Source organism: Apis mellifera, linkage group LG6 (genome assembly GCF_003254395.2).
Source record: "Apis mellifera strain DH4 linkage group LG6, Amel_HAv3.1, whole genome shotgun sequence".
NCBI classification, from domain to species: Eukaryota; Metazoa; Arthropoda; class Insecta; order Hymenoptera; family Apidae; genus Apis; species Apis mellifera.
The window spans coordinates 17,667,337-17,693,260 of NC_037643.1; the positions used below are offsets into that span (position 1 = coordinate 17,667,337).

Consider the following 25,924-nt stretch of genomic DNA (forward strand, 5'->3'; position numbering starts at 1 on the left):
CGAAGATGGGAAAAGATAGGGGGGAATAGAGAAAGGGAATATTTCGGATGATTGGTATTGTCGGAGCTCCGCGAGATGCAAAGAACCGTAGGGTGGATTTGGCTGTATTCAAATGGGGTAGCCATTAGAGTTATGTTAGAATATATTGATTATTGGGGGGATCAAAGGGTAGGGAACGACGGGATGACGCCAGTGGCGAGCAGAAATGGAGAGAAAGACCAAGGGTCGAAACCACCGATTCTCTTTCTTCCTCCTCGACACCCTTCTCCCATCCCTATCTATACCTGCGAATTCTTGCACCACAGACTTTCCACCTGTCCCAGCGGACGAATCAAAACTCTCTCCGTCCGCTCGAAATCTTCTCTTCTTCGTTTCCAACATTTTAAACGAATGAACGAACGATAACGTTGAAAATAAAATTGAGGAAATGGTGATCGGTTAGGGAGAGCGCGATTCGAGAGACGTAGCGATCGCTGTCATAAACGTCAGATCCACCACGGACACGCGCGGCGCCTCGTGTAACAAGGCAGGAAATTACAAAGACAGAAATATAGTAAACGAGCAAATAATTTCACCGGTCTAATTAGTTCAACGTAATAAATGGACACTGGAATCGCGTTGTTATTTATGCAGGGGCATCGTTGTCGTCGGCGACGTCGTAAACAGACGGAGAGAAAAAGAGAGAGAGAGAGCCGGTGGAAAATATTATTCGCGGATACACCGCGGTTTCCCTTCCCCCCCGAGGAACAAAGGCATGAAAGGAAAACGCGCGGAAGGCGAGATGGGGGTGGCGTGCATTTCAAAGATACGCGAAAAGAGCGTTCGAGTAGGAGGCGATTCGGCACGACACTGGAAAGTCGAGAAAATATTCGCGCGAACAAACGCGGCGGGAATTATCGAGCATTAGTCGATGGCTGCTTTTGCCGCGCTCGAGCACCGTGGAACGGGTTAGGGGATAGGGTGGTATACGGCCAAGGGATAAAAGGGAGCAGAGAAGTACAATCGATGAAAGGGTTGGACGTCAAACCCCTTCGTGTCGCGATCTTCTCCACCCTCGGTCGGTCTGCCACCGCCACCGTACCGCGACTCACCCCTAAACCTCGTCCCTTCCACCTCTCCTCTAACCACCTTCCTCCTTCCTCTTCCTCCTTCCTCATCCGCCGCCGCCACCACCACCACCACTACCACCACCACCACCATCGCCACCACCACCATCACCACCACCACCGTCCGACCACCCAACCACCCACCCACCCTACCCCCTTACCCTCATAGCTGTAACTCACCGCCACACGGTAGCGCCCTTGCCGCGTACACATTTACATAAATTATTGATCCCTAAAACACACCGCCGCCAATGCCATTGCCACTGCGGAGACCAAACCTTAAGGAGAAAACCATCGTGCCACTGTGTCTCTCCTCGATCAACCAACGCCGCCGCCGATCCTTCCCCTTCCGACGAGGAGGAGTCGAATCTCTGAACGAAAAATCGTCCAAATCCACGGAAAAAGAAAAAATCGATTCGCAATCGATCGATCGGCAATTCTTCAACGAGGACGCGTCAAGCCTCCCCTAAGCTAATATTTTAATAGTAATATTTTATCCGGCGAGACGAAGAGCGCGTTGACAAAAGTGAAGGAAGGAAGGAGGGAGAGGAGGGAGAGGGGTGGAAGGACGAAGCGTGATGCGCGGCGAAAACGGTGCTGCTACGTCATTAAGCTACGCATTGTTCGCGGAGGGCTGATTGTCTTGGCCGCTCGTTTTAGCCGTGGCGCTAGAGAGACAATTGTTCAATATTCCCATTGATCTGTGAGATTCCCCAGAGGCTGCTTCATCCACCGTTAAATATATATATAATATATATAACACGCACACGTATATATCATAAAATCAAACGTGCCATATAGTATCCATATATATATAACCCACTCTTTTGTCAATATCTCAATTTTAATGATACGAAGCGGCAACTAAGTCCCTTCTATCTGTCTCTTCTATCTGAATGGATCGAGAGAGAGAGAGAACGAAGAACGGATAGCGCGGCTTTATTCCTCGGCGAGGAAGAGTGAAACACGCGTGCGAAGTCGCGTTTCCGTCGAATCTCGGGACGAGACGCGGGACGATTAGTGCGAAAGAGCGTTGTTATGTTTTTTCCCTTTTCTTTCCTTTCTTTCCTTTTCTCCTTTTTTCGGGGAAACTGAGGGAGAGAGAGAGGGAAAGAGGGGAAGAGAGGCGACAAAAGAGTTGGAAACGGGATCACGAGCGAGCGTTAGCGACGCGGTGGATCGGGACGACGACAATGCGTCACTGCGAGGACCGCGATTCTTCATAGCCGATGCGAGACTATTATGCGTTTCGCCGGGACACGCGCAACGTTTCCTAGCGCCCGCTTTTGTCCCGGCCGTTACTGTCTAACGTGGTGACACGTTCACCGGTGAAAAACGGTGGAGACAAGCGCAGCGACACCTATCTCGATACCTCTTTGTATCGTCGCATTCCGTATTAACGATGCCACCGTTTGTTCGTTCCGGCTCTACTCTACAATTCGGCCAAATTTTTGCTTTCTGATTTTTTTTCCTTCCTTTCTTTCTTTTTTTTTTTTTTTTTTTTTTTTACGAAGAACGTCAACGATTTTCCTTAATCTTTAATCTTCGCTTCTTTCGAATTCCAAATTTTCCTTCTTCCTCTTATGTTCCTTGTTAAGTTACGCGATAATGAATATAATATAATGAAACACGCCAACTGTGAAAACGTAGGAATCGGGTCTTGACGTCTTCGGGTGGCGTTACGAGTGTACGTATCCGTACAATCCGTAGTCTCGAAATCGCGATTACGCGCACGGTCAAATACCGACGCGAAACCGCACGGTCATAATTAACAGTCATAAATTATCAATCTGAACATCGGTTAGCGGTGCGGCCTGGCGCCTGTGTAACGCGCCATGAGACAAAGATGGAAACGTAGGCTGAGCGGAAAGAGCAACGGAGAGAGACAGAGAGAGAGAGAGAGAGAGGGAAGAAGAGGAGGAAGAGGAGGAGGATTAGAACGGTGACGGGGATGGCGGTACCGCGCAGAAACGGGCAGGGTGAACGAAGGGTGATAGTCGAAGGGTGGATAGCCACCGGTCAAGTGATTGATATAGAGGTGCGGTTGGTGGAGAGGCAACTTGCTAGTGCTGACTCCGTGACGTGTGCACGAATCTGCGAGCACTGCGAGCCGTCACGAGCCGTTGTTTCCGCCCGCGAAGCGCCCAAAGAAACGACGCCCAAACCTCCACCTCCTCCAAATCTTTGAAAATCTCCGTTCAAATCCAGAGGAAGGGGGGAGGGGAAAAAGAAAACGCGCTCTCGATACGCGCTCTCAAACTCGCGATTGCTTATCCTTTTATATCGTTTTAAAAACCGTTTTAATCCCCTCCGCGTTCCCATCCGTGAAACGGAGGGGATGTAATTTTCCCCGTCGAATAATTTTTGCAAGGATCCGGACGTGAGCGCGAGAAGAAGAGGGAAAGTGGCTGAGCCGATAGCCGGTATCCGTGGAGCAGCTCAGATTCTCTGACAGGAATACAGACGGATAAACGGAGATCCAGGGAGGTAGACCGACGGACCAGCCAACCAACCAACCAACCGACCGACCGACCAACGGACGGACGGACGGACGGATGGACGGACGGACGGACGGGCACAGCTCCGAGATCCGAGCCATGGTTATACGCTTTAATTCCTTCGACGGCTTTAATTCTCATATTCGTATTCCAACCTCCCCCATATTCCCCCACCCCCTCCCCTGACCGCTGCCTCCAGTCTACCTCACCCCCTACCTCTACCTTTCTCCCCTTTCGAGGCCGAGCTCTCCTCCAGCTTCAACCCTTTCGCCGCCTTTTGCCCACTGCTTCAACGACACACGCATTTCCAGACTCGCAACTTTTTCCCTCCCCCGCTTCTTCCAGCGCGAAATAATTCGTCGATCGTTTCCTTCTCTTCGAATTCTTCAAATTTCTCCGAATTTCTTTCCTCGTCCGAATTCTCCTCCGTTCGTCGATAGTCGATCGATTCGAGTTAAATAACTCGTGATAAAGGTTAATCCGTGCATAGACGGGAATATCATACGGGGAGAGAAAGAGTGGAACGAATCGATAACGAATATTATCGCGAAAATTAAGGGGAGGTAGAATTAGGTCGATAGGTCGATGAGAATTAACGATACTCGTAAATCGAATATATTCGGGCGGACGAAATAAATTAATCGCTCCTGAAAATATAAAGGGACAGGAGAGAGATCTCGCGGATCCAATGGAATTTATTCCGGAAATACGTCCTCAGCGTGCAGAGGGATAAAGATATTCTGGTTTTTGCATGGATTAGTAATGGAAGCTCTCTCCCGGGATGGAAGCTCTTTCAGAAGGGAGTCGTTGGGCGTCGTGGTAAGGGATGGGCCAGTGTTCTCCGTTTGCAAAAGCCTTCTCCTCTTTTTTCGCTTCTATCTCGGGAATTATTGCGGTGCCTTCGATCAATCGGCCAAACTCGTAATTCTATCGTTTCAACCATTCGTTTTTTTCCCTCTCCTCCTTTCTCTTCTCTTTTTCTATATTCGTTTCGAACGTCGCGAGAAATAAAATATAATGATTTCAATCGTCGTTAAACATCGTTTCTTCTCTTCTCTCCGTTCGAGTGTATTAGAAATAACGCGAACAACGGGACCAATATTCGATAATTATTGGAGATGATCTCGAAGAGGAGAAAACGAGGAGAAGTTTATCGAAAGATAAATATCGAAAGCGATGCGACGGATTAATCAATTTTCGCAACATCGACGTCTAGTCGATGGTGCAAACGAGGAGGCAGAAAAGTACGGAAAGGAGATAAATTTGAAACGGAATGAAACACCGAAAACAGCAGCAAAGGAAGAGTTTTTTATTTGCAGCCAAGTAAATCCCAGCTCCGAGGTACTCTGCCTCTGAAACTGGGTGTGGCCATGTGGAGAAGGGTTGATGTAAGCTTATACGCATGCAGAAAGAGATGCCCACAGGCAGAGGAACGGGAGACGTGAGGATGGCGTGGAAGAAGGGTCGAAAGGATAACGAATATGACGTCAATTTTAAGGCAGGCTGGGGGAGAAGCAATCACCGTCGGCTGGGATCGACCATCCCCGTTTCCACCACCCTCCCCGCGATTCTCACACCACACCCCCGCGGACTTTGAACTTTGACTTTATCAAACTACAGGAGCACCTTCCACCCAGGTGGAAACGCGTGTATTACGTTACGCGAGGCAGCATCCTTTGACGAGGCTCGATCTTGCCTCGCGTGGAATTCGACGGGCGGGGAAAAAACTTTGAAAAAAGAAAAAAAAAAAAAAGAAAGAAAGGGAAAAAGGAAAAAGAAAAGAGAGAGAATGAAAAGAAAGAAAGGGGAGGGAGGAGGAGAAAAGGAAGAGAGAGGAAAGAAAAGGGGGGAGAGGCTTCATCATCGCGAATTCAACGCGATATTAAACCAGACAACGCTAATTAGCGGATACTAATTATCGGGGATAAAAGTTTCTTCCATATGTATCGGTGTGCGTACAACCAAGGTATTGCCAATTCCTCGGTTTGATCGTTCAAAGAGTGCGCACAATCGGATGCCACCCCAACCGACAAATCGTGCAATTGGTTTTCAATGACGGGATTCGATGTTTCAGAGCGTTAAAAAAGGGCCTCGTGTTACCCAAACAGTGAATATCGACGCGAGCGCGTCTCCTCCGCCGCCGCCGTCGTTGTCGCCGATTTAAAAAACCGTGGGGAGGAAGAGGGGAAAACAGATGGCTCGGCAAGTTAGAGTGCCCTATTATGCCTCGATGCGATAACGAGGCAACGGGAGAACGCGTAACGACGTAATGACGGGGACGATGGAAAAGTTGACTTCCTTGTAACAATTACGTCATTGATAATGATCGTAATGCCAACGACTCATCTCGCGAGCAGTGCCCACCACCACCACCACCACCACCACCACCATCACCACCACCGACGTCGACATCGCCAACTACCCAGAAGCCAGCCGCGATAAAAGCTCGGAAGTACGTATAGGCGCCCGAACCTACGGATATAGAAACGCTTAAGTGGTGCATTGGAATCCCCCAACCACGCCATCATCCCCATCCCTTTTCAGCCATCAGTCCCATCGGGCGGCCGACGACAGCCTATTGTTTCAACGTATTAGTCATTCCACGTATCGCAAAGCGCGGTGGCGAGGTACTCGCGCCGCAGCCATCACCACCGATACACATTTCCACGGGATCACGGACGCTTACTTTTTAACCACACCGCTCCCAGCTTCCTACGCTAACGCTGTTTCCGAATCTCGCCGCGCCGCGTCGCCATCGGACGGCCCGCGTTCATTCCCCACCCGAGCCAATTTGGCAATTACTTTTTCCCAAATACTCCTCGATTCGAATCCTCGTTCTTTTCTTTCACTCGAATCCAAGATCGCTATTATTCAACATCCGTTGCATCCACGATATACAATGCGTATACAATGCAAAAAGGGATTGGATCGAGAAAGTTTTGAATCGCGATAAAATTATACGAATTTTAAAACAACTTTTTGGAAAAGGTTGGATTGGTTGCATAGGAATTGATGACAGTAGAAATGGAAAGGAAGGAAGAAAGAAGGATCGGTTCAAACGGGGAATTCGCGAGAAAAGAATAGATTTAGTGGTGAACTAAATTTTATACCAACCTGTTTTACAATGTATCTTATCTGATCGCGATACCAGGATTTATTAAAGGAAACCAGCTCTGCCGTATAGGAAGTAATCTTTTGTTGTACGTCACTCCGTAACCTGTTATTTTTAATGGAGGTTTTTCCATATCGGTCGGCGATTCTTGTACACTCGTTACACGTTCACTAAAAATATGAATGCAATTTACGGTTCAGATTATCCCGAACCCGGAACCACGCGCATAACGCAAAGTGCAAAGTTCATGTCGATAACTGTTGTATCGTGTCACGCCATTACGATACTTTAACGGTCGAACCTTTTTCCGAGCTTATATTGTCGTACGGATATCGATCATCCCTGTATCTATTTTCTAGGATGCGACACGAAAATTTTCGTACGACAATTTTTCTTTACGTTTTACGAGATAAAGCCAACGATCAATGACTTATTCGTATATATAGATATATAGATAAGATGAAAGTAAGGGAAAAATGTGAAAATAAAGGCGATATCTCGAAGAGGATAATAACGAATAACCGGAACGTTATCCGTCCAACGTTTCGCTCCGAGGCTTCGATTCAGGAAGCGATAACTCGCGATAAGTGTTAGAACGGCACTTTTTCCTCGAGGTTTCGCGTGTCGTCTGTCCGCGGCGGATGATCGAAGCGATCGAACGTGTAAATATTCGGCGAAAAATGCGAGGAATGCAGGGATCTGGTCGAAGAGAGAATTTTTGCACGTAACGAGCGCGTTACGTCCCCCTCCCCCCTCTCCGATTCGAGGCGGTGGCTCGTCGCCGCGTTCCGACCTTCATCGATCGAGTTGATCGTGGTATATCGTGACCCGCCGATCGTACTTTAATCCAACGATGCAATCGAGCACCGCATTGCGCCCCTTGTCGTGCAACTGCGACACTAGAAACAGTTGCACACGATTGCTCGCTTCGGATTTTATACCGATATTGATTGGACGGGAATGCTTGCTGCATGCACACTGACGTAATCGTATGATCTTCCTAACGACATAACCACGTTCGTAAAACACGTGGACGAATCTAACCCCTCCAAACCGATTTCGAATCCCAATTTTCGATTAGGGCACCGAACTCGAAGTTGTTTCTTTTTTTTTCTCTTGATATTTAAAAATTTTCCCATCCGATCGCAAGTTTAATAAGGAAAAACACGCAACGACGGAAGAATGTATGCGAATAATATAATAATTTGTAAATTCATTTTTGTTTTACGGCGCGTGCAAGCTCGCCGTTAATATTAACGACAAATTTGTCCGCCGGTGGGCAAACAAAACGAAAGACGATCCGATGTTTATCGTCGCGTAGGAATAACAAGCGTGCAACGGGTTAATATTATAACCGTGCGAAGAAGGAAAAGGCGATCGCGTATATACGCATACACGCCCCCCTGGCGGGGGGGGGGACTCTGGCCTTACGAAAAACGTAATAAAATACGGAAAGGAGGAATCAGTTGTAAAGTAATTATTAATGTCGGGGCATGCGATGGCGAGCTGTGCCGCCGCAAACTTTCGGCAACACGCGAATAAGCCATATTCCTTTCCACCGTACGTAGTCCAACTTTGACTCTGGGGAAAGGGTGTTCCATCCCCCGGACGATCGTCCATTTTAATTTCTCATTGGCACCGTTCTCGCTCTGCCAAAAATCCGGATATCGATCGGGCCCGCCCCCCATTTCCCTCGGCGATATTTAATTAAATACACTCACGCATCGCCTTTTCCAACAGGAAATTTATCCCCCTTCGTGAAAAATATTATTAATTGCCAAATTCGAAAGTTTAAAAAAAAAGACACCGCATTGGATAAACAAGCGATCGGATCGTGGCGAGAGCGGGACGACGAAAGCGCGAAAATCAAAAGATCCGGGCGCCCTGTTAAAAGTGGGCGGTAGATTTATCCACGGCGGTGATTTCCTCGGATTTTCCGCTCGTATTATTTGTTCGACATCGGGTCGACGGAAGAAAGAGACGGGGGTGGGACAGGTTCGTCCGTTTCTTTACACTGCGAAGAATATCAATTGTTAGAAATACAAAAGGGTAAGAGAGCCTGGGGAGAAACTGACAGATAGAGGGACAGAGAGGGAGAAAAGAGGGAGAGCGAGAGAGAGAGAGGGGAGGACCGTAGTCGCGCGTAGTTTGGGGTAAGGAGGAACCACCAACGTTCTATATAGAGAGTGACGTAGGGTAACGAAAGGAGGGTGCCGCCTGTGGCACACCGCCCCTGTACAAACTAAATTCTTAAGAGAATTTAACCGTTTGAATAGCTCGCAAATCCATTGCAAATGTTTACACGGGATTTGCACGGCCACCCCTCCTCCATCTTTCGCTCTTTCCGCTCGCACCCGTCGGTTACCCGACTCTTCGACCTTGCCTCCTTTCAATTCCACTTCCGATCGATCACCGCCACTCGCCCCCCCCTATACACCACTGTCTATACATTAAATCCATCGTCAAAAATCGCCCCCTCCCCCCGCGGTGTTAAGTCAAATCTGCTCGATTCTCCGCAAAATTTTCTCACTCGTCAACGGAGGAAGGAGGGATCGAGAGTTAACGAGAGTAGAAGAAAGATCCTCGCTCGGAGGACGGGGATCGATGGAGGAAACGCGAGGAGACGTTGTACAGAGGAGACGAAGTGAGAAGGAAAGGGAGAGAGAGAGGGAGGTTCCCCAAGGCGGTCGCGATCCAGGAACTTTGCGAGGAAACTTCTATCAAGAACAGAGGCAAGACCGCAACGATCAGTAGTCCTTCCCGGTAGCAGTTCGTCTCCGGTTTACGGACGTATGTAAAGCACCGACCGAAACAGCCCCCAAACCTCCGCGACCGCTCCCTTACCTGTTCCTCAAGACAAACAGTGGCGGTGTCTTAACAAGTGGACCAAGCTGCGCCCAAGACAAAGGGTAATTGAGGGCAGGGATTAATACCCCTATACACCAGAAATCCAGCCTGCCCGCTGCTCCTCGGAGTTCCTCAGACTGTATCTCTTCTCGGAACGAGGACACCTTCTCTCTTTGTCTCTGTCCTTCCCCTTCCTACCCCTTCCGATCCGTTTCTTCCACTCGCTTCATCCCTCTATGGTATCCACCGCGTTTCTTACCACCACTTCTCTGTCCGAGAACACTCTCTCTCCTTTCTCTCCACGAGGAGGAGACCCTTCCTCCCTGTCTCCAAGGAGAGCAACGCGCCACGAGCAACGACCGAGGGGCTCGGTCATCTTGCTAATTAAACAATCAAATACGGGCACCGTAAACCCATACCGGTCTCCCATTCCCCCCGGCTCGAACTTGCAACTCCCTCCAAGTCTCTGATCGAACTCGATCAACTTCTTTCGAAAGTTTCTATCGTTCGATCGAGAGAGAAAGGGTGCGGAGAATATCTTGACATCGGAACTATAAAAGAAGAAAGAATATCGCTCGAGGAACGGATGTTCGAAGAATACACCCTTCTTGAAATCTTGGGCGATAATGTCGCGTGGAAACAACCCTTTTGGGATGGAAACGGCGAGAAACGAAAGAGAAAGAGAAGGGGGAGGAACGAAAGGGAGAAAAGCTAGAGAGAAAGTGAAAACGAGAGAGAGAAAGAGAGAGATCTTACCCTCGCAGAATTATAATACAAAATGTCATAACTATCTTCCTAATCACACTTTATTCTAACTGGTCCCTCCGTAACGAGGTGGCGTAGTCCTTTGTGCCGACTGCAAAGTACGCGGACAAGCGGATCGTAAAGTAGAACCACCCCACGGGACCCGAGGATGTTCAACGTTCTTAGACCGTGAAACTCGAAAGGACGCATTTGGAAGGCGTACGAATATTACGATTACCCTCCTAAGCGCAGTTCATTATCATCGTTTCCACGATACAGATACAACCGAGAAGTTCGTATCGCGCGATACCACTGTTCCGTTCGCTACAATAACGATAACCACGTTTCCACGAATATCGTAAGTATATTTAATAATTATCTTTCGGTTGTGTACACGCTGCTACGAGTGATTCGCCGATCGAAACAAACTGACAAAAGTTCATTTACGCGGTACTTATATCGTCAAAAGTTCTTTTTTTTCGAAGAAGAAACTCTCGTTCACTTTATTTCGAACAATATTTTTCATCCGTCTTACCGTCTTATCGGGAATTCCGTCTTGTCGCCAATGTTGTTCGATGTTGCGTTCTAAACACGACCCAGAAAATCCACGGTGCGTATCTCTCGAAACGATCTTCCCGAAGGATCGAAGGAATACACTACGAGTGTGTATTTTAGCGGGTGGACGGCCGACACACTGTCGCCGATCTATTAATTATTGAATCGTTTGGCCAATGACCGGAGACGGTTGCCCGGTATAAAAGAGGAGCGGCGGGAAGGGGATGAAAAACAAGTTGGATCCGGCGAACGCGTCACCTAGATACACGACACGAGATAATTGTCGCTATAAATTTTATATTTTATTGCCGATCGACCGGAGGCGATAGGGATTATTGCGTGCGTTCGATTGTAATGCATTATCTTTTCCCGCCTAATGGTTTTTCAACGGTGATATAGTTGGCGATCTGTGAATCGCGTATTTCACATTTTTCGTTCTATCGTACGATAGATCGCCCCGTGTAACAAGTTACGGGGGCACGTACGGTCGCGTACGTACGAACCGGTATACCAGGCCACGATTACGTCGTAAGGAGCGCTCTTCATCCGTGACGATTTTTTTTTCTTTCTTTCTTTCTTTTTTTTTGCATTGATAAATCAAAATTGCTTATGTTAAAGCGGCGTGCAATTATTTATAAACGGAAACGTAATCGATAGAAATTACAAATTCATACAATTAATAACTTTCTTCTCTAATCGTCCCTTGTTACGCGTGTAGATTGTTGGAAAGCGATAAAAAGGCTTATTTGAGGTGATACGTATTTTTCATATTATTTTTTTTTATCTTGTTTTGTTTTGTTTTGTTTTCTTTCTTCCCTTTTAAATCCACTAAATACAAATGATAATAAATATATCGCGATTAATCGTGAAACGCGAATAGTTTTTGCAAAACTTTTAAAACTTTCAACTTTTACTATTAAGAAGAAATCCTGCGATTAATTTTCACGCTTTTCTTTCTAAATCGACGTATTGAAATATTTTTTTAAATTTTATTTACGTTTGTAAGGTCAATTCGGACAATCGCGAGCGCGCGTACACATGTGCGTGTATATGTGTGACCCCCAATGCAAGCCCCGGCATCGAAAGCGAGAATATTTTTTAATCGATTCTATAGAACATGTTTTCTAAATACTTTTACTATACTCTTTTATTTCGTATAAAAATCAATTTTGAAAAATGGACAAATATACAAATTCTCGAATGAGAATATCAACATGATTTTTTTGATTTCACTTGTTGGGACGAAAATTGATTTTTGTAAAAAATAAAATAAAAAATCCTTTCAAATGTTAAAAAAAACAGCCATCAAAAATGAAAAATATTAATCCTCTATTTCCTTACTTTTACACGGACGAGTATTGTGAGCTTAACGAGCATCGTCTACATCTACTAAACATCGTTTATAGAATAAGACAAAAGATGTACACGCATTAGCCAACTTATTCGTTCGAACGGCACACGAACGAGTAACTGTTAACCTTACGATAATTTACGAAGTAGTTAGCCTCACAACCTTTGACCTACGAGCGTCTTGCATGCAGCCATTGGGTTAGTTAACCGAAGACTAAAAGGTAAGGCCTACCCACCGATGCAACTTGCACGGGGGGAATGAAGCAAGCAGGGGTGTAAGGTCTTTTCGAGACCGCGTACTTATATACGTGTACCTGGCTGCGTACCTGGCAATGCCACTATCGATTATTAGTTGTTATCTTGGTGAAGTATTGCAACCCCACCGACCAAGTAGTAACCAGTAACGCGGCGGCGACGACGGCGACGACGACGACGACGACGAGGACGAATATAGGTACCACCGGCTCGGTCGGGTGTGCAATACCGCCTCCCTTACATACAGGCCTCGACCACTTGCATACATCACTCGACACCGAGATAAGACTCGGATGGATCGTTATACTGCCCGGTCTATGATTAATAATTACTCGCGAGCCTTTATCAGATGCCAGACGACGGTAGAGTTACCTCGATAACGAGTAATCAAACCCTAACGGGTTGGACGGGCTTTACGTTCACTCGGAGAATTCTCTGGGCTACGTGACAACGCTTCGAGGGAAATGGTCAAACGTAGTATCGATTTCGATACATGCAATTTTTGCGTTACACTCGATTACACGTATCTTTCTTAATGTATCTATATATGTATGTAAATATATATATAAATATGTATGTATATATATATATATATATAAAGATATACTTGTTAATTTTTATATTAAGACGATACGGCAAAAATGGATGTGAAATGGAAAAAAGTTTGCGATATAACGGTGTCTTCAAAATTATTAGTTTCGAATCGCGTAATAATTTATCGAGCGTAATTACGGAAATCCTACTTAACTATATTTACCGAGACGGTCTTTCGTCCCGCGTATCGTGTCGTGACACTTTCTCGCCCTTGTAAATGCAAATTTTATTAATAACGAGGAGGTTATATTTCAAATTGATCCGAGTTTCGCCCAGTAATCGCACACCTTGAGTCACGCACCCATCGTCGTTGTTATGTTTACCAAAAGAAAAAAAAAAAAAAGATCGTCTTACAAATACGAAGGTGTAAAGTAACTAGATAAAAAAATAATATCGTCGAAACTATGTTAAACTTACAATTGCAATTTTCACTCGACATTTGTTATGTCTCGAATATATCATTATCTTGTATATATTTATTCTATATTAAGTGTACAAATTAATTCAAACATGTGTCTTTTGAAATAATTTCCATTATTTTTGATATTTTTTTAGGGAAAAAGAAATCAATGAAATTCTCATGAAAGCTTCTCGTCATATCAAATTATATATATATAGAATATCACGTTTTGAGATAAGCGTAATTCTCGATAGAAAATTACAAAGGAATAGAAAGAAATGTGTAAAATCTAAATATAATAATACATAACCGATTCAATGTAAAGACATTGAATTAATTCGTACCTTTATTCGTTTATAAATATTCAAGGATAAATGTAAAAATAACTTACATAACCTAATTGATTTATAACCTTCATGGCGAAAAACTGGAACGCGATATTCTTATTCGAGAGTCACTGTTCATTTGTTCGATATACGACTCGATAAAACTACACAATACACACAATTTCTAAAATATATACGATCGATAAAAGATCGATTACACAATTAACGAAAACTGTCGTGCTTCGTTCGAACGCGACCGTTAATCGCAATCTACCCTAGGCTCTTTCGAGTTCGTGTTCGAGTCTGAAAAATTCGACCAATCAGAATAATCGTTCGATCGGCAACGTCCAATAGGGACGATGGTCGTTACTCATGTGGTTTGCTCGATTTCCCACAACTATAACGAGCACGACGTACACGTTCCGTGCGCTATCATCAACCGCGATCGGATATCAATAGAATTTGCATAAAAATCTATATACACGTCTCTGGTAAGTCAAATTGCACGCTCGAAACGATGGAACACCGTGCGTTTTATGAAACAAACACACCGTCGATGTTATTCTAAACGTTAAGATACGTTGGTAAAAAAGACTCGAATATTTTCATCATAAGCAATTCGTCGTATTGTTATTTGCGAAAATAAATAAGAAACGAGAAGAGAAAAATGAGAACGTGGAAATAATAGAATAACAATTGGACAATTTAGATTCAAAAAAATATGTTTCAAGACTATTTATAATTGTAAATAAAGCGAATTTGAGAAACGTTGAACACCACTTTGTAAGAGAATGTATAATACAAGGATATAAGGATCGCAATGTTCCATGCTATTTCCCCTTCTCGCACGATGCATCTGTTTTATTCGAAAGCCCCATCTAAGCGTCTTCCATTCCCTATCGACGTCGACACGCGTGTCGACACACCCGAAATCGAGGCTCGCATTCAATTTTAAACAGCGCGGAAGTATGAGAGAATGGTATTCGTAACGCGTGTAAACGACAATTTGAACATGTGTTTATAACATGGTATAGTACATACAAAAAAAAAAAAAAAAAAAATAAACGAGTTATTCAGCAAGGAATATATATATCCCTTGGTATTATTATTCCTAACTAAATAGATTTTCTCTTCGAGTCTCGGGTAAATCGAAGCGCTAACGGTTATCCTGTATGCGATAAACGAACATTCAGGAGAAACGGCGGACTGGCGTGTACCGTGCGCGTAATTAAACCTGGCCCTGAAATTAAAAACCGAACGTGGTGGGTGTGCAGAGAGAGAAAGCGAGAGAAAGGGAGACAGAGAGGAAGGAAACGGAAGCTCAATCAAACGGGCGTAATAAAAAAAACGCGGACGCGGGCGCGCGCTTTCGATTCGTTACGCGGGAGCGGAACGAGCGCAAACACGAGACGGCACGCGGCCCATGAAAACGTAAAATCGTTCGGAACGAGTAGTCTGCAGCGATGCAGAAAAGAAAAAGATCGGAGAGAGAGGTTTGCCTCGGCCTTTTTCTCTTCCGGCCAGAAGCTTGGAGGGTTCGGTTTAAAGGCCGTTTTCGGCGAAAAACACTGGCCGCCTCGGTGCACGCGGCTGATTTCGATTGAATAATTTATGTTTCATTACGGTAGCCCGTGGCTTATAGACGCCTTGCAAACGCCGCCCGTTCCGTACAGGCACAGAAAGCCCTGACTGAGCCAACACTGGACCGTCTGAATCAGACGGCCTTTCACATATTTCCTATAGGCATTCAGGCCAACGGTGAAAAGAATTTTGTATCGAGGTTATTGAAGGGACGCCGGCCGATACCACCGCGATGCCTCCGGTCCTTCTCCTCTTCCACTTCCAATATAAGAAACCATTTTTTTTCCTCCCTCAACTCGCTCCATCCCAACCATCATCGTTCCATCATCCTCGTTCTACGCTCGTTTCCAATTCGTAAATAATATTGTTTCCTTCCTTTGATTTACGATTTTAGTATCCATTTGGATTTATACGTGTGTATATATGTATAATTAAAAAAAAAAAATTATAATTTATAACATAATTTTAAAGTTTTTTTTCTATCGATTTAATTTGACAATAGATATACTTTTACAAGAATCGAATCATTCTAATTTTCTTCCATGTCAACTTTGAAACAAACTTTGCTCAAGTTCAAATAGTATTAATAGTAATCAAGTTCTCGAGTTGTTATCTATATATATATATAAAATATCGAAGGACTGGGGATGATAAATGGAGCGAAGATACAAGAATCGAACCAGCGAAGAGAGCGATAGGGTGGTAGAGAGATAAAAAAGTGGATAGCGAAATGAAAAACATTCAAGGAAAACTTGAAAATCGTCTGCTGTATTATTAAAGCTGTCCCCATCTACCTTGGCACAGAGTTTTGCATCGCCTAAAACATCCACCGTGAACCAAGTACGCATGTCAATATTTTATAATACGACAAGACACATAAGGGATCTCATCCCCAAGGCACTCGATATCTTCCCGTTTTCCAGATATTGTTCGAGGGTGGAAATTGATAGGGTGGCGCTGATATAATCTAAGATACACGTGAACGCAACAACGAACCCCATTTTTTTAATTTCGCCATAATCAATAATTCAATCTATATCTCCTCTTCGATTTCTTTCCTCGATTCTTTTAAAAGTCTCTTTAAAGAAAGAAAATGCAAATCCTTCGTTCTAAGTAAGGATAAGAGTGCAAAAAAAATACAAAATTTATTTTCCTCTTCGGATCAGCAATGTTGTTCCACGAGAATTAATTTCGAAGAAATGGAGGGGAGAATAATTTGCAATTTCTTAGGCATTTCTTTATCTCAAGGTAATCGATAAAAAATAGAGAAAAAAATCTCAAGAAAGACAGGATTTAAAAATATTTGTCTGTCTCGAAACTTCAACAAATAAAGCATGCGATGATTTATCGAGGGAAATTCGAGTATCGCGAAGCACGCGAAATGCGTATCGTGAATCCAATATATGTTGTTCATGGGATCTCCCTCTATTGGACGGTCATAATTCACCGAGGATTCCATAACAATAGAAGCACGCGTTCTTCTGTGAAACAGAAAGATTTTGGAAAGATTTATCCAAAGATTTAGTTAAGTCGACGATGATGATCAAAGTAAATATCAGAAATGAGTCGAAACATGTACGACAAAATAAAATTAAAATGACACTAGGTCATCATGCAAATGATCTTTACGAACAGTCGAAGAGCAACGGTCACGCTAAACTGTAATTTCGCAGGAAAACCAACAAAATATCAGAGATTCTTTCGGCATTATCGAACGCAGAACACGTTACGTTAATGCTCTTCCGAACAATGGTCATAAATCTTTTTTTCTTTCCATCGAATGATTCATATTCAATGTAAAAAAATCAGAGAGAGAAAAATTTTCAACCGAACTGAATTTTTACTTTATATGAGTTTATTGTCGAGCTTTTATATCGGGGAATATTTTTTTCGTGCGATAAATCAAGAAAAGAGAAAAAATTAAAAATGATTTCATTTCTTTTTAATTCGATCAAGAACGATTGTCGCGAGCCGAATAACGGAAGAATAAATTTCTCTCTTCCATGAACTATTCGATAATTATTTTCTTATAGAGATCTCCTTCTATTATTCTTCTTACGAGATTTTTTTTTAATTATTACTACTTAATCTCGTAAACACAAATAATTATATGGAAACGTGTTAATCTGCTGTCCGCTGATCCGAAATCGAGTCAATCGAGTGCGTAGATGCCACGAAGAATGCGCGAATGGAAGTAACAAAACATCAGTTTGCAGCTACCCCTTTCTGTCGGGGAGTCAGAGAGCCGTTTTGCATGGTGCTTCCAGTCGATAAGAAGACGGTCGGCTAGCGACCCCTTAACCTTCCATCGACGATATCTACCGTACCGACTCAAGCACGAGTCAACCTTTCGTTCGTGGACAATGACGAGGACACTCGCGCAACTGCGATGATACACCGTGCTTCGACGTCATCATTGCTGATATTTGTACAACGGAACGAGGAATGGTATTAACGTATCCTCGTGTCTTCGATGCATTCACGGTTATCGCGTAAATTCCATTACAGCTACCAACCACGATATCAATAGTAATAGAAATCATTATGCAAATATTCAACGGCATAATTTATCACCTCCGTACCTTCAACGTTAACAACCTTTCTTTTTTTTCTCTCTCTCTCTTTGGAATATTTAAGACTCGCGATATCTATAAACGTCGCGCGCAAGAGAGAGAGAGAGAGAGTTTCGTATCTCTGTTGCGCTTCAACGCGTTCCAATTCTATGGACAAAGCTATCGGGACCCAAAGCGGTCCGGATCATTCGTCAAATCGGAAAATCAATTACGAGAAATACTTCCGGAGAAAGTGGCATCAGAAACGTTTCTTCGCGGGCTGTTCCTTCGAATAACGATTCGAGTGCGTGTCTTGCAGACATCCTCGGTGACAGAACTGTTCGTGGAAAATAAATCGACCGACAGTCACCAGCCATTCGTTTCCTTTGGCGAAAATGCATTTCTCCATTAATGTTTCATATTCCCAGTAAGATACGACCCCAGAGACACGATTCATTTATACGTCGTATTCATTTATATCGCTCTGTGTGTACGGATCGTGCCAATACTCGATCGACCCTCCCTGATCGTTTGTCATGCGAACTTTGTGTGCGTTCCGTGTACGTATATTCGTTCAACGCTCACGCCATTCCTCCATTCGTCATCGAATCGTACAATCGTTATACGCGTACGTTCCCGGTTAAGAGAGTAATTACCGGGATGAATATAATTACATTTATTGTTGCAACATTATGAAGATCATCAAAAAAATTCAGATTCTAATTTTTAAAAAAAATTAATAAGTGAAATTCATCGTATCTTTTCTATCATCGCTTGAATAAAATAAATAAAATATCGACGCGAAATAATACGATACGTGTAGTGAGCTCGAGTTTAATCGTGTAGTCATTCTATAACGATAAATTTCACCGTGACAATCATATTAATACAGACAAGTTTTTGCGAAATGTTCACGATCGCTCTTGTAACTGTAAAAGATGGACAAAGATGAGGCCAGAGACCGAAAGATTAACGTGATAATATATGTACAATATTTTTAATTGTTGACGTTAAAAATGTGCTCTCCTGTTTTTTTTCCTTTCTCTCTCTTTCTCTCTCTCTCTCTCTCTTTCTCGTTAACGTGACGTGGCTACGAGTGAGGGTCAGAAACGTTCCTGTCATATTTTCGGTCGAGCCCTCCGAGTTATTTATTTCACGCTTAAAGAATCACCTACCGTCCATACCGGCGTTATCCGGCATTGTACGCGCTCGACTTTGGACAAACTGTCTTCTGCAAGCACGGTAAAAATCCGACACACGATGGCGTTCAGAACTGTCACGACGATATTATAAATCCCACAAACACAAACTTTCAAGAATTCTCAGGAATATTTCACTCTGGATACTTAAAGGATCCCTCGGAAATTTCCATTCCAATTTGGAGATAATTATTTTTATCCCCGCATTAAAATTCTTTGTATAACTCGTTCACCGAGTTACTTTTTCAAATCTTATTTTACATTAAGACTCTAAATCTTGCTTATCTCGAATCAATTAAGAGCTTCGCTTGATATATATATATATTCGTCGTTGAAGTATCTAACTATCCAGAAGTTTAATCCGTTTAAAATAAATATAAATGTGTACAAATTCTTCTTGAAATTGATAAAATTCAACTTTTTCGCTTCACATATCCTCTCTCTATAAGATATAAAGTTCGCAAAGTATCCTTTTCCAATGTATATAAATGTACAAGCACGTACACACGTGGGATATGTAGATCTCGCGGCGAATGTTTCTTACCGATTATGCGGGTCCCGATCGAAAGAAGCGAAATTCAGGAAACGACGTGTCAGAATGAATTCACATTTGATCCCTGCACACTTTATATACGATTCGTACACACAATGCAGTCCATCGGAAGTTGTCGTCTACCATTTCCGCTATCTGACTGTGGCACGTCTGTCTGACGGCCTCCCCTTCGTTTCATCTCGACGAAATTCCGACGTATCCTCATAATGTATGTAACGTGTTCAAATCTATGATATATGTATATACATATATGTATATATACGCACAAGCTTTTTCCGCGAAGAAATGGCTTGCGAACGGGATGGATCCCATTCGTGTTGAAAGAGGGAACTAATAATCCGTTTAAATCGAGTTAAAATATCAATTTGGAACAGATTTGATCAATTTAAATCATTCCATTAAAAGCAGAACTCCTTTCGTTTAATCTCCATTTAGAGAAAGAACGTAATTTTTTTTTTTTTTTTTTTTTTTTTAATACGTGATTTCTAAATCTATGACAAATTTTAATATTGCAACATTGAAATAGAAAAAATTATAAGTTGCATTATATCCAAAAATATCGTACTAATAATCAAACTTTTACTAACGTACAATCCGATAATGGCATTGATAAAAAAGTTCTCTTTACAGTTCAGTACGAAGACACGCGCGTTTCGAAAACGTTTTACCCTAATTACGAAACGATTCTATTTAATTATTCAGAGTGTCTCGTTCCCAATCTTTTTACAAGGCCTCTGAATTATTCGCCTCTGAAATTATTCGTCATCGAAACGAGTTAATAAGATATAGAGGAATAAATTTTCTAAACGTAATAGATTTCTTTTGAGATGCATGCGTTCAAAAGAAAATTTTATACAGCTGCGATTATACACGGTTTAAGATGTTAAAAAATGTTCGCAAGTTATATCTTATTGATAAAATGTTTTTATTTTTTAGTACAATATGAAAAATTAAAGAATTATATTTTTGAAATTCTGTAAATTCTTTCCTAAAGAGAACGTTAGAACGATCGATATTTAAAAATCTAAATCTAGAAAATTATTATATAAAACGATATTTTGCATTATGAAATTTTTGTTTTGTTGAAATTGAAAATAATTTGGAGGAAATATTCCATTTTTAAAAATGGAGCGGAACAGTTTAATCGGTCGTGAAAAAAAGTAAAAGAAAAATAAAAAAAAAAGTTACGTTCGTGTATTCATTAAATACGAATAAACCAGAGCAATAACCAACCCGAACATTTCTCTTGGGCTTATCTCCCTACATTTCATTAAGCATGAGTGCTTTCGCTGAATCGCCAATAGGAATCAACCAAATCAATTACACAGCTAACACCTAACGAACTTCGAGCTAATTACTTTATTGCAGGTATATCATAGTTGAAAGGGTTATGGGCTAGTGAAACATTCATAAGCTCTTCCCACCACAGACATAATACGTTATACATTCGCAACTGATTTACCCGATAAAATTCTCTTCAAAATTCTAACCCTCTCATTTTCTTCAACGAAGGAAGCAAATATTTTTTTTTCCCCCAACAGTTTGAAGAAAATAAGAAATGCTTAATCGATCCATAATTTACAATCAATTTCTACTAAAAATAAAGCGAATTATTTAAATATAATTATTAAATTTAAGTGCCTCTTGATGCAAAATATATTAAATAAATCAAGTAATGTAATAAAAAACAATTTGAAAATATGTATATCGATAAGCAAAAATGTATACTATTTACTAAATCGTGGATGAAACTGAAGAAGGAAGAAAAATTGAAACGTTGAGCAAACGTGTTAACCCGGTTTGAAAATTGGAACAATTCTGTAAGCCAAGGGAAAGATAAGTTGGCATGGGTTTGACGTATGGAAGACGTCGAGTGTGGGTTCGGTACGGTGATGTCGTCGATTCGTCTTCCCTTTTCGTTCTACACTTCTCCACCTCGTCTGACAGCCATTCACTGGCCAGGACTACGTTACATCGTTCTTGCACACTGATTGTTCCGTCCCGGGTAGCGAATTCGATTTATCAATCGACTATCTTCGGTTCTCACCACTTTTCATCGTCCCTAAAGAAATTCAATTTTCTAAATTTATTATCGCTCACATATATATATTGTTGTTCCGTTCCCATTCAGCGAATCGTGAATCGGATTTTCTAAAGAATCGTTTTAAAGTCGTAAAGTTTTTAAAGACTCGTAAAGTTTTTCATCTCTTTAACTTTGTCGCGCTCCCTCCCTCCCTCCCTTTCCCGGCCATCGGATGACGCGAAATAAAAAAGGAAGGCAAATATCAAATTTCTCGACCGTAGTTTCTCTCGATATGCGACAACAAGCTGAGACATTCATCCCATCGGCACGAGAGAGTCGTCGCGTCGTCGCGACGCGCCGTGTCAATTCTTTGGCCTCTTTCACATTTACATCGCGGGCAAATGTAAATCTGAACAGGCCGATTTTTCAATTGCACAAATGTTGAACCAGTTGCTCAGACGGTGTTATTAATACAGATTACATCTTTCCGTGGGCGACGAGCGAAATCATTTCAAGCAGTCCTGATTGCCACCACATGCGGGTGCGTTTAAAGTCGTACTAATTAACACGGCAGCGATTCAAGATGTCGGCGCTGCACAGCGGAATGGGTTGAGACGGTGGAAGTCTTAAGGCGGCGTGTTCTCTCCGGGGAGCCAAGTGTTAGGAGAATTAACAGCAACCCCTGATCTTGGCCCTCTATGCTATCTCCCTAATAATAAACTGGTAATTCCCAATGCCCCTATAAGTTACTCCCTTTCAACGCCACAATAACCTACGAGTGTTAAGACGTATTGTCTAACGGGTGTTCGCTGTTCGTTCTGCCATACGCACCGCTCTGACGATTATCGCTTGATGGATGAATCGAGAAAACAGCTATTGTTGTAATATATATTGACTTCGGGGGAGGAAAAAGATCAAATTGATTGGTGCAGCAGCGAATCGAGCAACGAGTCGGTCTTCATATACGTATGTTCGTATAAATTTTTTCTATCTTTTTTTTTTTTTTTTTACATCTTACGTGTATATAAAAATTTATAAGTTAAAAAGAAAACTCGTTACGTAATTAAAATGTTCAAATATTCAAATCTTATTCTAAATTGAAAAGGAAACCGGCTACGTTCGATCAAATTAAATTCCTCGTTGAGCGATATTCCTCTCAAGAGGATGAACGAAATGAAAATTCTTTTTCATTAAAAATATGATGATACCGTGTAATATCGTGTACACATATTGTAAAATAAACGTCTAAAGATAAAGAACGTGAACATTTCGATATATATATATAGTGTAGTCGAGTAACGAAGAAGGAGGGGTAGATCGCGGTTAACGAACCAGAATTGTTGATTAATCGACGGTTTCTAATTTATCCGGTGAAGTAAGCAAACACTAGGGGCAAGACAGAATTTCCAGATTCCTCGGCAACGTTTACCACGATGGAATATTGATGATCACGCGTTTTGCATATGTACCCTCTTCCGGACATTTAGCGAAACTCCGTCGACCGGAAGGTAATTCGCAGTTCGAATGAATTCGTCATGATTTCGTGAGCAATGTTCACCCGTTACATCGTTACAGGGTACGCTCACCTTTATCATAGGCATCCACCGCGGCTTGCAAAGTGCCTTGCTTTCGAGACGGGTTTTCGAGGTGTAAAACGACGGAAAGAGTGAAAGAGAGAGAGAGAGAGAGAGAGAGAGAAGGAGGGAGAGACAAGGAGGGAGAGAGAGAAGAGCGGGGCTGTAAACTCGCGAGGAGGATTCAACCTCTCAACGGAACCGCTTGGATTTATGGGCATAAATTTCTATCCAATAAGAAGCAGCATTCTTGCACTTTATGAACGTGATATTATATATATCGTGCCAACGTTCAATGAAATATTTCGAAATTGGGGACAACTATGCTCGATTCGATAATTTAACGTCACAACTATTAACTTGTGTACAACACATATTAAACATAGAAGATATCGTAAGAAGTGAAAGTAATATTGAAGAAAATAACTTGGATTATTTTAATGTAATATAATGATGAATCTTAATCTTGATTCGCGATTAATCACTCGTGGACATAAGTTTCTCATGAATCTAATCACGTGCTTGAGAACCAGGCACTAAAAAGCAAGGAGAAACGTCTTATTGCGCGCAAAGGACTTGTTCTCCTCTGTTTAGCCGTGGATATCTACTTCGTAGATTAGGAACGAAGGGAATGGTAACAGTGACCGATAAATTTCATGGTGACTGTCTCTTACTTGTAATTAAACGCACAATTTAAACAGGCCGTTAATGTCACCATGCCCAAACCAAAGTGTCTTCTCTTGGTAAGCGTCCTTAGAAACCTGCTTTACCGCTAGGATCAATTGGATCACGTTCCCGTAATAAATAGAAAACCGGCGAAACTAACGATTGAAAAAAATATAACTTGACGTTAAGACAACATTTATTCTCCCTTCTCAAACTTCATCTATAGGTGTTGTACTTTGATGTAATACTTAATATTTAAATAATGATTTTCGAATGACGTATTCATGTGTTCAAAGATATCCAACGATACATATACGTTATTTAAATATTACGTACGTGTATAATTTAAAAAGAACAGTAATATCATTTCGAATTTGGAATTAATCGGAAATTGAAAAAGTTATCGATAATGAAAACGTTTTGTCTCAACATATCGTCAAGATCTAATATCTGGAAATTTTAGTAATTTACTCTGTTCTTCTTGCACGAAAAATGTCCAAGCATACGTATCATGACAATTCTAGAACCGATAAAAAAAAATATTTTACTTCATAAAGTTCAGAAGTCTATTTATAAATTCTTCATTCAAATAATCCATGCATGTTGACACGGAAATTATCATCGATCTATCAAAAAAAAAAAAAAAAAAGAAAGGTACATGATTTCATTATATATGCGTATAAACGAAACGCATTCCTAATTACAGCATTGTGACAACCCATGCCACGTACCAGTCGAACATCTGCGATCCATCGTGACGGATAAATCACCTTGGGACCACCCTCCAATCGCATCTCGGCCATCGCCTTGCATATAGACAGTTACTAATGAGCCAACCCCATTTAATTAACCGTATATAGCTTCGACACAACTGCCATACTATTTCCCGCTTAGTACACCATGCGTTATAGTCCTTTTTTTTTTTATCGACGAGCCCTTCCTTTATCGTCAATTCAGAGACTAAAATTTCGCTAACGTTAGATTCGAAATGTAGCACATCTGTTCGATACTCACTTGAGATATAATTTTAAATAATTTATCGATGATTTTTCATGCACGAACAGCAGAAATTTAATAGAAATTAAAATATATAGATACGTACGTATATTGCGTTGTATCAGCCATAACATATGAAATTTAGGAAATCGTTCATTCTGTCATGTAAATGTCATAAATTATAGAAACTTAATAGCAATGAAACATATATACATATATATATATATTTATATATATATATACAAAATATAAATTATTTCTTTCATAAATATAAAATCGTAAGTTTAATATGTCACGTTAAATTTAAAAATTTTTTTCTTTTTACGATGATTTAATATTTGAGATTAATAAATATCACCCATTTGAATGCATAATGTTATCCAAGATATCAATAGGTTAGATCACTTTTTTAAACTGTTGTACATAAATATATGTAGAAATATAAATATAAATGTTATTATTATAGGCATATACCTACGTGAAACGTGATAAATGGTAGTAACTTTTATTAAATGCAAAATTATAATATTTTTTTTAAAATTGAATCGAACTTAAAAATCTTTGTTTATATCATATTTTTAGACAATTACAAATGAGAAAGTTCAAATATGATATTAAAATTAAATATTACGAAATAAAATTCGATATTTCTTTCATAATTATACGTATTAACGATCAATTATTTTAATTTAATAATAAGATATTGTAAAATAAAAATAAAATGACTATCTTTCTTTTTGAAATACAATGTAACCAACAGCCTCCGTGGCGCAATCGGCTAGCGCGTTCGGCTGTTAACCGAAAGGTTGGTGGTTCGAGCCCACCCGGGGGCGTGTTTTTTTTTTTTGTTTTTTGAGTTGTTTTATTCATGCCATAATCGTAATAAATGTAGAAAAAAATATTTTTCATTCCTCGCAATTTTAATTCAAACAATTTCAAGCAAGATAATGTTAATATCATTATTTTATTATATCCTCCGATTTAATTTCATCA

General features: G+C 41.4%; 1 long non-coding RNA gene and 1 other non-coding gene across 2 annotated transcripts in view; one reads left to right on the forward strand and one right to left on the reverse strand.

The window, feature by feature from the left end:
* Positions 1–14,077, reverse strand: part of LOC113218837 — a 72,763-nt gene extending 58,686 nt beyond the window's left edge. Inside the window, exon 1 of the long non-coding RNA XR_003304840.1 lies at positions 13,853–14,077. This is a non-coding gene — a long non-coding RNA (uncharacterized LOC113218837). The remainder of the gene's footprint in view (positions 1–13,852) is intronic.
* Positions 14,078–25,690: 11,613 nt separating this feature from the next.
* On the forward strand, positions 25,691–25,764 carry TRNAN-GUU. The gene has a single exon. It is a non-coding gene; the product is annotated as a tRNA-Asn (tRNA).
* Positions 25,765–25,924: the final 160 nt, after the last annotated feature.